The following is a 13,136-nucleotide window of genomic DNA, read 5'->3' as shown; positions in this document are numbered from 1 at the left end:
GGGACTCATGGCGCGGTCCCGACACTTTAGCACTGAATTACCTCTGTTAGTGAGATAAAACGAACCTCTATAACTGCATGGGATTAGTTGATGTGATTTTATAGTCACATTTACCTCTATAATTGAGACAGAGAGTGTATTTTACCTCTTTTACTGAGACTATATTTATAAGATTACATTTTCCTAATTGTTTTTTTAGAATTTTATACGAATTACCTCTATATCTGAGATAACGTCAATCTATGACCTCTCTTACTTGGACTTTATTGATCTATTTCCGTATTCTTACTAACTCTTAGTCTATCCACAAATTACGCATTTGCTTATTTGTGTTTTAAACGACTTCAAGTTTCGTTTAAATAGTTACTATATGTAGTTAAAACTATCGAAACGAAAACTGAAATCCTGATAAGTAACAAGAATAAACAAATTTTCATTTAATAGATTTCTAAGACGCAATCCGTAGTCCGTATCAAATTTAATTGAAAAAACTTATCCTTTGGAAAATCATTCGAAATAAATTCAAAGAAATATTTAAACAGACTTAAAAAATATTTAGGGAAACGGATTATTTTACCTAAACATGCAAAGATAATTACAAAATACCTTATTAACCACCTCTATCTATAACTGAGATATATCCTCTATTCTCACCTCTATTAATGGGACCCTCTGTAAATGAGACAGAAATTTATTTGTACCTGGCTAACTGAGAGCCTGGGTAAGTGAGATACCTCTTTAAGTGAGACAAATCTGCTCGTCCCTTGAAGTCTCACTTATCCAGGTTTCACTGTACCATTTTCCTTTTATCAGTTCGGCTTCGAGCTTTGCAAATTCCATTGAGATGTAGGAAACGGAAACTCGTGACATTTTAAACACAAAGAACTATAGTGACTGAATGATTATAACTTGTAACATATCTCAATTATTTTCGAACTCTATTACAATTTATCGATGATAAAGTGAATTAGGTCAAGATATACTCTACGCGCTGGAGGCGGCGTACTTAAAAGAAATAAATTTTGGCAATGCTATATTTTTAAATTTAAGATATAAAATCTTGACAGGTTGTAGACCTCATTCTGCTGTGATCCTTCATTTTGCTAAAAAGTAACTATTTGATTTCAATCGTAGTATATAAAAATGTCATCCTCTATCGGATTCGGGACATATTTTGGCTCTTCTTCCTGGCTCTGTTTCTCTGGCGCAACGTATGATTTCAAGAGGACGTTTATTGACGGAAGAGTAGATTTACTGGAATCACTTTCAGGTTTTTCTTGTTGCTCGTTCTGGATCTGGATCTGGGTGACATCCTGCGCGGGGGTCTCGGGGCGGGGTGCAGATGCCGTGATTTTCTCTATATCTGGCATAGGAATTAAGGGGGGGTTTCTTATAATTCCGTCTTTTTCCTCGCGGCCTGAAAACGGCAATGTCCAGGTCAAGAGCACCCTAAACCGGCGAGCGTGTATGAGGAATGTTATGAAAGTGAAGGAAGCAAAAGAGGTATGTCAGGATCGTAGCAAGTGGAAATCCGTGGACTCTGCCTACCCCTCCGGAAAATAGGCGTGATTATATGTATGTATGTACAAAATCATCGGCTAGGTTCGTGTGAGTCTTAAATGAAAACGGTTCACTGGTTCATTCTATCACTGAAATCACAAACTGAATCGTACTACAGTAAAACCCGCTTAAAAAGATTTTGAAGGGACCTCGCCAAAAGTACACCTAAAGTGGGAAAGCGTAGTATAGCGTAACTGTGAAAAAATGGATGTCGCCTGGGTTACACGAATTAAAAGGTCAACTTACCTAACATCATTTTGTTTTTTATATTAGCGACGAAGTTCTCCATTATTATCGTTAAAAATAACTGAAAAAATGGATGTCGCCTGGGTTACACGAATTAAAAGGTCAACTTACCTAACATCATTTTGTTTTTTATATTAGCGATGAAGTTCTCCATTATTATGTTTAAAAATAACTGAGGGTTCAAATTAACTTTAAATTTTCAAATGTAATTTTTTTGGTTTAAAATTTCTGTGTACTTTGATGGTATGACGTATAACATTGAAACGGATTATGACATTTAGATGATAATAAGAATGAACTTACGGAAAATATTTTCCTTTCCTGCCAGGTACTTATAGGTACATGCAAAAAGGCTGTGTGTGTGTGTGTACCTCATGCCTTAAACCGAAATTCACTCCAAAACTGCAAAATATTTATGATTTCTAAATCCATCTAAATTTAATATCCTCTAAAAAAATATATGGGGTAATGTGCCAAAGTCAAACTAAGCGTTCGTTCTAAACACGCGCGCCGTTGTCATGGTATTAGTATGTGTACACTTTCTAGATTAGGCACAGTCAGCGTGATCTACTAGGTAGAATCCAAAGTATTCAAATAGTTCGATACACCATGATACATACGTAATATGACTAATATGTATATTGTATGGCGTACAGAACTATTTGAATACTTTGGATGCTACCTACTATACGACGCTGTCTCTACCTATTAATTCTTTTCAGTGAGAATGCTCCTGATGTTTTGCTTTATTGTGTTTATTGATAGTCAGGCCAAGTTAACTCTGCGGGGTATTTGCAATGACAAAGTATTTATTATGAGACTCCCTCACTTTGTTGTTCAAGTCGGTGTAAAATTTACTTTGACGGACTCTAAAATAGGTATTAAATGTAAACCATGTGTTAACATGAAATAGTATTACCGACTTGCTTGGTATTTATGAAAATGGACTAGCAACTAATACTCGTACCCCTCGTGTCGAATAATGGTAGGTATATAGTTAGGTAGCTCATAAATTTATTTAAATATTTAGCATTATTTTTTTAATTAATCTCAACCAAAAGATACTTAAGGAACTGTTGTTAGTTGGTTATTAGACTTATTCTGACTACTGCGTATTTAGGTATAAAATACTTACCTATAGGGGAGACCTAGACCTATAGAAGCTTTGTGACATGTTTCTCTTATATAATAACTATACTAAGTAGGTATAAGTACCTACCTAGGAAGGTAGGTGAGGCTATAGCTCATCCGTATTCTCTCTAAAACAGTCATCAAGCTGATTCTGCCGGCACTGTTTAGTCCAATACTCTTCGACTAAATAGTTCCGGCACAGTCAGTGATGAAAGCGACGTTACTTATTATAGGTACAGTCGCCATCAGATATATCGGAGCGGCCAAGGTGTTCACAATATCTGAACAAGCACTCTAACGCCCTGACAATAGAGGCGAGCTCAGATATTTGTGAGCACCTTGGCCGCTCCGATATATCTGATGGCGACTGTACTTTTTCTTAATTTTTTTAAAGAGATTTAAGTAATTTTATAAATCACAGTATACAACTAAATTATGCTCAAGGATTTGAAACACTTGGTGTGCTTTAAATCCTTGAGCTTATCTTCGGCTCTTTACACTATTTCAAGAAAAGCCTACTTTCCGGTAACACACGTATAATAATTATGAACACACGCCTGCGATCTGGAGCCGTGACGTTAATACGACTGACTTGCCGTTGTTAAGCGTCATTAATCAAAGTAAATTGACATTTATAATCAATCATAAACTAATACTAATCGTTCTGCGCAGAGCACGGCTTTTCTCATTAATCGGGCCGTTAGAGTAATCTCGGCCCAGCTGTGACGGCCAGCAGTCTCCAATCGATACTTAAATTAAAATTAAATACAACACTTGAACTTTGTTTATAAAAGCGTTCAGTGTCCGCCATTTTACCGATAAATAGGAACGGTTTTATTCGCACTCCTTTTTAGGGTTCGGTTATAACTTAGCCCGTTGTTAAGGTTAAGCACTGAGCAAGTTTTATGATCTGTCTTAACAGATAATGTGTGAAAAATTGAAAATACCCATTAAGAAACGTAAAATGACAGGTGTATTAAAATAAAAACCGGTCAAGTGCGAGTCAGACTCGCGTTCCAAGGGTTCCGTACATAAGTCTAAGTCACGCTTGACTGCAAATTTCTAATAGGTTTTCCTGTCATCTATATTAGGTAAAGTTTCAGAGATAAAGGGGGCGGAATGGTCGGACAGACAGACAGACGCACGAGTGATCCCATAAGGGTTCCGTTTTTTTCCTTTTGAGGTACGGAACCCTAATAAAAGAGCCACTTTTACACGATACATATCAGTTGAATAGAAATATATGTATATTTTATGTATCTATGATTGTTATTATTAGGCTCCTATTATGTATTTATGTATTTACTCGGAGGAAACATTGCCATAATCAAAACTAAAGAACACACTTCCGTTGATTTCTATTACCTACTGAAAGATTTGATTACCATCATAATAATGCATAAAAAATGGTTGAAGCTAAGTTTCTCAGTGATCATCTACATTTTTAATACCGATTCCAAATCGATAACACAGCATCTGTAAGTATACTCTATCTCGTGAGAACACAAAGGGCAAAACCGTTGTCCGATGTGAATCTTACGCAGCACTGTAATAACAAGTACTTAGTCAGCTTGGTGGAAAAAAATATCGGAAGCCATAAATTTAACTTTCCCATGTATCGATCGAAAATTAAATGGCCTCCTGGAATGAGGTGAGCGATTAGGCGTCCGCGCCCGTTGCCGCGCCGGCCACAACGACCCGTGTAATTGCTCTGCGACATCTCGCCTAAACTAAATCTACCTAAACATATGTCCTCACTGATTTCGTGTCGTGTGAGAGCTCAACAATGATTTCAATCCAACAAAAATGGCTTGTACAGGTTGGGTTACCACGAGCTAAAATTTTAACAGTAGGCTATCCACTAGTAAAAATATTTTCGTCACACTTGCTCGAAAAAGTTCTTATTTCATGCAGCTATACTAAAGTACATAAGCCTACACTGTAGGTACCCGCGGGAGCTGTGGATTGTTAAAAAAATACTATAACTATAACTCGCTAGGGAGTCTTTTTTTTATGTCACTAATTCATACGAACCAAATAGTTGCACAATGTACCTACTATTTTACTTGAGTGGAGTAATATGAAAGAGATTACTGTTATTGCAACAAGAAAAACGATTGACGCTGTCTAAAAATATGACCATACATAATCGAATTCGGTTCTGTCATATGTTGGGTGAATCACGATGTTTATCTATTCGAACATTTTACTAACGAGCTACATGATGTCATCACGCATTATTTGTACCTACATCGTAAAAAATTACTTGTTCACTGTAAGCATTAAAAAAACTTATACACACACTAACCCCCATATTCATAAAGGTCTACTCAAGTTGATAAGCCGATAATAATCGTTTGTCCCTTTCCATCATACCAATACGTCGGAAAGGGACACACGATTATAATATCGGCTTGTCAAATTTAGTAGACGTTTATGAATAAGAGGGTATGTACATATACCGGGTGTTGCCTGTAACACGAGCAAATAATTAAAACATAGATGGTACTCCTCAAACGGTGACACTTTTGTTCTACAACTTTTAAAAATTATTAAGTATTTAGACTCCCTATTTTTCATACAAAATAAATATTATCTTCAACGGACGCCATCGCCACGCCATATCATTGTGATTGACGTTGCTTGTCAAGCCTTAAACATAACAAAATTCGCAATACATTGCACCTTTGAATAACTTTTAAAGTATATTAAAAATCAAACTAAAAGTTATCTTTAAAAGTCGCTGAACAAATGTTGATCAGTATGAGGAATACAGCATACAGTTAAATTTTTCGCTCATATTACAGGCCATACCCGGTATATTTATACAGGTACCTTAGTGCCTAACACATGGGCAACTCGTACGAACATCGCAGCATAATGGATAATCACTATTAGCGTCCTATCTGGTGCTCCGATAGAGATTGGATATACTTATGTATCTATCGCCGTATAGTGTGTCTAACTATACGGACTATGTTAACTGGGTAATGGGTTCCTGTTCTGTATACATGTCGCTTACTCGTTTAAAGTACCTATAGGTACGAGTATTACTTCATAATTTTCATTAGCCCACTTCAATACATAAGATCCATGCTTATTTTCGAAACAACAAAAAAAACATTCAGAGTTGTATAACTAACTAATAAAAGCTCGTTTAAAGCAATTATTTATGAAGCATTTCGATTTAACTTATATTTTCATATCTGCGTTAAAATTAGATTTTCATAGTAATAACTAGTTATATTTACATGTTAAAAGGTACTTTGAATCAGTATACCTACAGAGGATATTCGTACAAAGGACTTCCCAATAAAAAGATAATCTGGGTAGCCATTAACAGAGAAGTCATAAGCCGAGGGGGGTACTAAGTACATAATCACTGCAGTGGTCGAGGAGATGTCTCCGATCTATTGAATAGATATTGGAACACCATCTACAGGTGCCCAATAATAATATTCAATATATAAGCTAAATCGGTGCTACAGGATTTTAATTAATATTCATAGGAATATATTTAAGAGATACATATAGATGTACTTTATAAGGATTTCTAATGGTTTATTAGTCAGTTTAACACGTTTATGCCACTGAAATGTCAATGATTTGTACCATTTAACTAATATCCGTATGTCGGACCTTCTCAAGTCCTTACTGACAAATACCTACCTCTAAACGCGTCGACCACATGATGTTATAATTTAGAGCACAATGGCTAAGATAACCGAGCCGTCTAATATTAATTAGCATTATGTAAACTAGGATTAGGCACGTGAGCTTGATGAATAAATGAGTCCGCCTGGCTTAAGGCAGTGGCACATTTCCGCAACACGTTAGTTAAACGCTGAACCTGAGAGCGCGCCGCCGCCGCGCGGAGGGCCGTGAACACCGCCGCCGGTCCACAAAAATGCTCATAAAAATTGATTACTGACCGTAGCAAGAAAATGCAATCTGCTCGTTCCAGCATTCAGGGGGGCTCTCTCGATGCTCGCGCCGCCCCCCTCACCTGCTACTGCTACACACCCCTCAACCAACGCTTTAATAGCTCGCGGCCCTTATTTTATTTTTACTATGTTACTTCGTTGCTGCGCTCTTTAAATTGAAAGCTAAATTGAAAACGTAATTAGGTTGAAAGTAATTAAGTCTTTAAAATATTATTGTTCATACGTTATTATTAGGCATATTTGTATAGAACGCTGACTGCAACTATAATGAACAAAACTGCGCCAGTTTTATTAAAAAAGTTTTGGAGAGTCGATCTACAGAGCGGCACTTTATTCAGACTGCTGCAATTTGCTTCCTTTCAATCACGGTTATTGTAGTTTTTTTACCTACCTATTTTCTTTTTTCGAGTTTAACTTTGTCTCATTAGTTTTCTTATTACTTAATTATCGCAATTTAGAGGTGTCAATCAAACAGGGTGTCTGTTCATTTTTGCTTTCATTCTCTGAACATTAGACCTTGGGTCCGTTTCTTAAAAGCTTGTACCTAACTTGTAATACAAGTGGAAGTACCTTTCTAACAAAAGCTGTCAAAAAGTGACATCCGCTTGTATTGCAAGTTACAAGCTTTTGAAAAACGGACGCCTTATCTTAAAAAGTACATGTGAAGGCTCGATCAATAAAAAAATTGTAAATCAATTTTGATCCTGATAGTCAAGCGTTGAAATACGGTTATTTTCTGCAATACACAATTACACATTACATTACAGCATTTGTGCAAGAAATTACTAGGTATTAATTATAAATATTATAATACTGACGGCGTTACTGTCAGCTAACTATTTACATCGCAGAAATTAATTTAATGTTTGGAATATCTCCCGGAAAGGTATATTATACGCGGCACATCACTAAGTGTAAGAGATAATTTTAATGACTTTCATTAGTTGTTAATAAAAACAATATGACCCCTTTTAATTACTTATGGACCTACACAAATTATAAACAGTAGGTACAAGAAAACGTATAAGTAATTGCTTCACAATTTATTCACAGGTTCAACGAGTCTCTTCTTTGTTGAAAGGAAAAAATAGAAAGAGCAATAGATCACTCCACTTTTCCCTTAATGGAGCCTTATAAATAAATAAGTAATTAAAACGTAGATGGCTCTTAATGTTGACGGAGGAAATACCTAATCTCTACGTTTGTGAATAATGTAGCGCGTGTCAAGTGACGCACGAGCCAAGTCCGGACTTCGCAATGGAGAAAGCAAAAATGTCCTCCTAGTTACAGGCAGCTTTTCTACCGCTATCTAATCAGCGAAAAGCAATGAGCGTGTTTTTTTTTCTTTGGCTGTTCATAGAAAAAACCTGCCGGCAGTGTGATTGCTAATCAGTGATCAGTCAGTGTACAATGGGTTTTGAGAGCAGATCGAGGTATTATATATAACCATGTATAAAAGACGTCAAAAGAAGCAAAAAAAAACCGAATGTTGTTTGACCAAAATTTTTTATACTTTATAAGTGAAGGCTTACTCTATTTTTGGTCTACGGTGGGTCAAACAAGTTACTGTTTTTTTTTAATTCAGATGTCTATACCTACCTAATAATCTTTTTTCTTACGAATATCAAATATATTTATTAGTGCATACAAACTTAATATAATACATACATATTTACATATAATTCATCAGCAAAGTCTAGGTCTATAAATTATATATATAGTTACTTACCTAATATAACAGAGAAGCTCTGACCTATTTACAGATTAACTATAAAAATAAATGCTACAATAAGTAGGTAACCTTACAGAAAGAGGGCGACATAACTTAGTTTGCACTACGCAAACTGGGGGAACAGGAGTTAAGCCGTTGAAAATCGAAACAAAAATGTCTGCCATGGTTCCTGGTTAATCTTATTAAGTCTGTTCCTAGCGGCGGGCCCTGGCCGAGCCGCTGAATACACAACGCGTTTAGTCGTTTAGGCAACCTTGTGGAACTACTAGTAACTACTACTTACATTTACCACGTAACTAATAAGTGAGTATTTAGAAATATTTATATTTCCAATAGGTACCTTGAAGCGGCGTAAATGTCTCCTAACATTCAATATACCAGGTGTGGCCTGTAATATGAGCAAAAAATTAAACTGTAGGCTGTACTCCTCATACTGACCAACATTTGTTCAGCGACTTTTAAAAATAACTTGTGGTTTGATTTTTAATACACTTTAAAGTTTATTCTAAGACGCAATGTATTGCGAATTTTGTTATGTTTAAGGCGTGACAAGCAACGTCAATCACAATGATATGTCGTGGCGATGGCGTCCATTGAAGATAATATTTATTTTGTATGAAAAATAGGGTGTCTAAATACTTCGTAATTTTTAAAAGTTGTTGAACAAAAGCGTCACCGGTTGAGGAGTACAATGTATGTTTTAATTATTTGCTCGTGTTACAGGCCACACCCGGTATATAATGAGCAAAATGTGGCTGGGTTAAACTGTTAGTACTAAGGACTATTTTCGGTTCTAATTTTTTAAATTACTTGATTGCATTAAGTAAGGTAACGGGCCCCTGTTTCGGCAGTTTGAGAGTTTGTATATATATATTTTAAATATTACTAAGGATAGCAATACCTTGAAAACTTTTGAGTAAGTTATATTAGTTTTTTGTTAATAATTTAATGTATAAACTGTAGGGTTTCAGTTGAAACTTTTTTTGTATATGAATTTTTTCGTGAACCTTTATTTGGCTCCCATTTCGTGATACAAATTTAGCTCAGCTCCTAAGTTCGTGAATACATGTCCCCCTGTTTCGGAATTAAGTATTTTTAGAGTAATTTGTGATAATTTGCTGATAATCATGTTAAATATTTAACGGTCTTACCTACTTACGAGTAATTGTAAGATCAGCAGCGAGCAAAAAAATGATAAATTGAGAGCTAGCTTTAAATTTTTTGTACTCGACGACTTTAATGGTTGAATTAAGACTTTGTTAACCATAAGGGTACTTTAATACTTGATTAAAAGCCAAACTATATAAATAAAAAATAAATAAACGAAAAAAAAATAATTACAAAAAATATTTAAGTACTATCTTATACGTTAAATATAAACATACACAAATAAATAAAATAAATTGAATTATAAATAAAATGGTGCTAGTAGTTAATATGAGAATATACGTGGAATATACCTTAAATTTTTTAACTCGGGTCACATTCAAACTCGTTTTATGAGAATTCTAGTGAAAAAAACATTATACCGAATTTCGCTCATACGAAACTTCATGAAATACATTAATTGTTTTCTAATTTATTTTTTAATTATCTTCGTTGTTATATTTAAAAACAAGCACTCAAAATGTATCTCGAAAATCCTTGATTCGTTAGTGGCACGAAATAGGAGACACACGAAAAATAAAATGACCGCTATTTCGTGAGTCGATTTATTGCAATTTTAAGGTATTTATATGCATAAATTCAATCTTTTTTCTTATCAATTCAATTACTAAGGATCCCACAGAATCACTCCCAAAAACTTTTATTTTTTCCTTTCTATAAGCTTAACAAGTAAGAGCGCGCACCTTACGCCTAAAAAAAGTGCACGCATAAGTACAACACAGCTTTTCGCGGCCGCCTGACAGTTTCGAGCGTCGTATTACTAGTTTAATCACTAATACGGCCCCGACACTATCATGGATACTGACATTACTTTGACGGAATGACGTTTTTAGTGATAGTGTAGGGAGTGTCATGAAGGAATGACGGCAAGTAATGAAGTTTATTTTAATAATTTCCGTCAGTATTGGAGTTATGTCAAAGTAATGATACTAGAAATGACATTATACTGACAGTGAATTGGTTAGAATGATGGAATCAGAAATGACAGAAAGAATGATGGACGATAATGAAGTTATTAAACATTTTTAATATTTTTGAAGAAATGTCAAAATAATGACATTATACTGATAGTGAGTGGAGCGCATCACTCTAATCCCTCATTCCGTCATTTAAAGTACTTTAGAAGAAGGTTTTATACTAACAAGAGTCATTACTGGCATTTAAATCAATAAGTAAAGTATACCTACTCTATTATCATTGCTCTAAAGTTTATTTTCACTTGACTCTCAAGAAAAAAGGAAAACATGCAGAATACGATGCATAAAGAAAATCTCTGTCCCTTTCTAAAAATTTTCCATACATGAAATAAAAATTAAAAACCTTTTATTTTAAGTTGTTTACAACAATTTAATTATATTTTTACCGGGAAACGCGATAATCGAAATTTAGTTATCTGCTTCTTTATCGTTCGAATATGCAAAAGTGAGGATGATGATGATGAAAAGTGATAGAGAGGTTAGATAACGAAATTACGTGTTTCGCGGTAGACCCCCAGATTATGATGGATTGTGGTAGTGGCGCCCCCTACGCAGAGTTTCGAGTAATATTCCCTATTCAGGGAAATAGAATAATATTACGCAATACGCTGCTCTAGCACATACTGAGGGCTTACCGCGTAATTTCGTTTTCTGCCTCTTTATCACTCTTGCGTATTCGAGCGTTAGAGACTGATAACGAAATTTAGATTTTCGCATTTCGAAGTAGACCCTCTGAATTTGCTAGTGGACCCTACGCCGACTTTTGCGTAATATTCCCTTTTGCGTTTTATTTCGTGCATGGAGTTCAATATATTTTTTAAAATATGGTCAACATCCCTATTTCGTATATTCTGTATATGGCCTTATATAATAACATGTTGTAAGTATGCACCTATCCTATAAGCAAACTCTCTGGTTTATGGCATTATTCATAAACGCGTTACTGGCCTGAATTAGCTATGAATAATTTTGATCTTCTCGTTTTGGTCTTTATCTCTCATTTTGACTTATGTATTTGTAAGAAAGGGATAAAACATATTAACTAAATCAGGCCTAAAGCCTAAAGCTTAAAAAGTTTTATGACTAATTGAGGATGAATAGTTAGTGTTTATGGTTGAATGTTCCATATAAGACTATCCCGTTCGAACTTGCTTTATGACGGACTCTTTTTTTATACCTCCTTACTTCGAACCTCCACAGATTTTGTTTTTACTAAACGTCAGGTCAACCGCAGATACCCCGACTATTTTTAATCAGCAAAATCCTAACCACTTTTTTAATAATTATGTACAAGTATTAGTATTTCGGATACCCCAAAAACCTGTGTCTTAAAGGTCCTTCCCTCAGCATAATATATAGAATGCGACAGAAAAATGCGGTACTAAAGACTTTTTCATAAGGATCTGAAACGAAAAGAGATACTCAGATAAAGTTCGAAGGAACACAATATAGATCTTTAAGACGAAATAAATTGCATTCAGTTTTCTTCAAAACATCAATTAAATTTCTGCCATAGCCGTTTTTATTTTACTAACCAAGTTAACTAGGTTACATATCAGGTACCTTTTTAGGGTTCCGTACCCAAAGGGTAAAACTGGACCCTATTACTAAGACTTCGCTGTCCGTCCGTCCGTCCGTCCGTCTGTCCGTCTGTCTGTCACCAGGCTGTATCTCACGAACCGTGATAGCTAGACAGTTGTAATTTTCACAGATGATGTATTTCTGTTTTTCTTAACCAAAAACGTATACATTCTTACATAAAAGAAGAATCCAGTAGGTACAGTCAGCGTCGTATAGTAGGTAGCATCCAAAGTATTCAAATAGTTCGGTCCACCATATAATAATAGGTATGTATGGCGTACCGAACTATTTGGATAGGTACTTTGGATGCTACCTACTATATGATGCTGATCGTACTTTAAGAATAGTTTGATTCCCGGTTCGTGGTAAGAATAAAAAAAAATATTTGTATACATTTTTTAACTACCAATCTTTCACACAGTCATGACGCACGCACGCACGAAAAGGTTGAAACAAATAAATATTCTTTTTAGTTACTTATTTCTTTTTCTGTATTTTTCTGGCTCATCGGGTATAGAGTTGCCACAGTACATAGTATAGTTACGACAGATTAGAAATATTTGAATCGATGCTTGAATAATGTCTTGGTTTTGTGTTCTTCAAAACGTACACTACAACATAACTAAGAACGGTTAGGAAAATAATAACTTAAAATTCCCCGTGACAAGTAATGAAGAAAATACTGATAGAAATACTGATAAGTGTGTGGGGAGATACTACGGCCCCGACACTATCATGGATACTGACATTACTTTGACGGAATGACGTTTTTAGTGATAGTGTAGGGAGTGTCATGAA

At 35.1% G+C, this 13,136-nt stretch overlaps 1 protein-coding gene across 1 annotated transcript in view; it reads left to right on the top strand.

Moving 5' to 3' along the window:
• The window catches only part of LOC134679315 (epithelial discoidin domain-containing receptor 1-like), a 201,159-nt gene that overhangs the window by 172,058 nt on the left and 15,965 nt on the right, over positions 1-13,136 (top strand). The window lies entirely within an intron of this gene.

Source organism: Cydia fagiglandana, chromosome Z (genome assembly GCF_963556715.1).
Source record: "Cydia fagiglandana chromosome Z, ilCydFagi1.1, whole genome shotgun sequence".
NCBI classification, from domain to species: domain Eukaryota; kingdom Metazoa; phylum Arthropoda; class Insecta; order Lepidoptera; family Tortricidae; genus Cydia; species Cydia fagiglandana.
The sequence above is the reverse complement of the archived record's forward strand: the minus strand, read 5'-3'. Positions and strand labels throughout refer to the sequence as shown.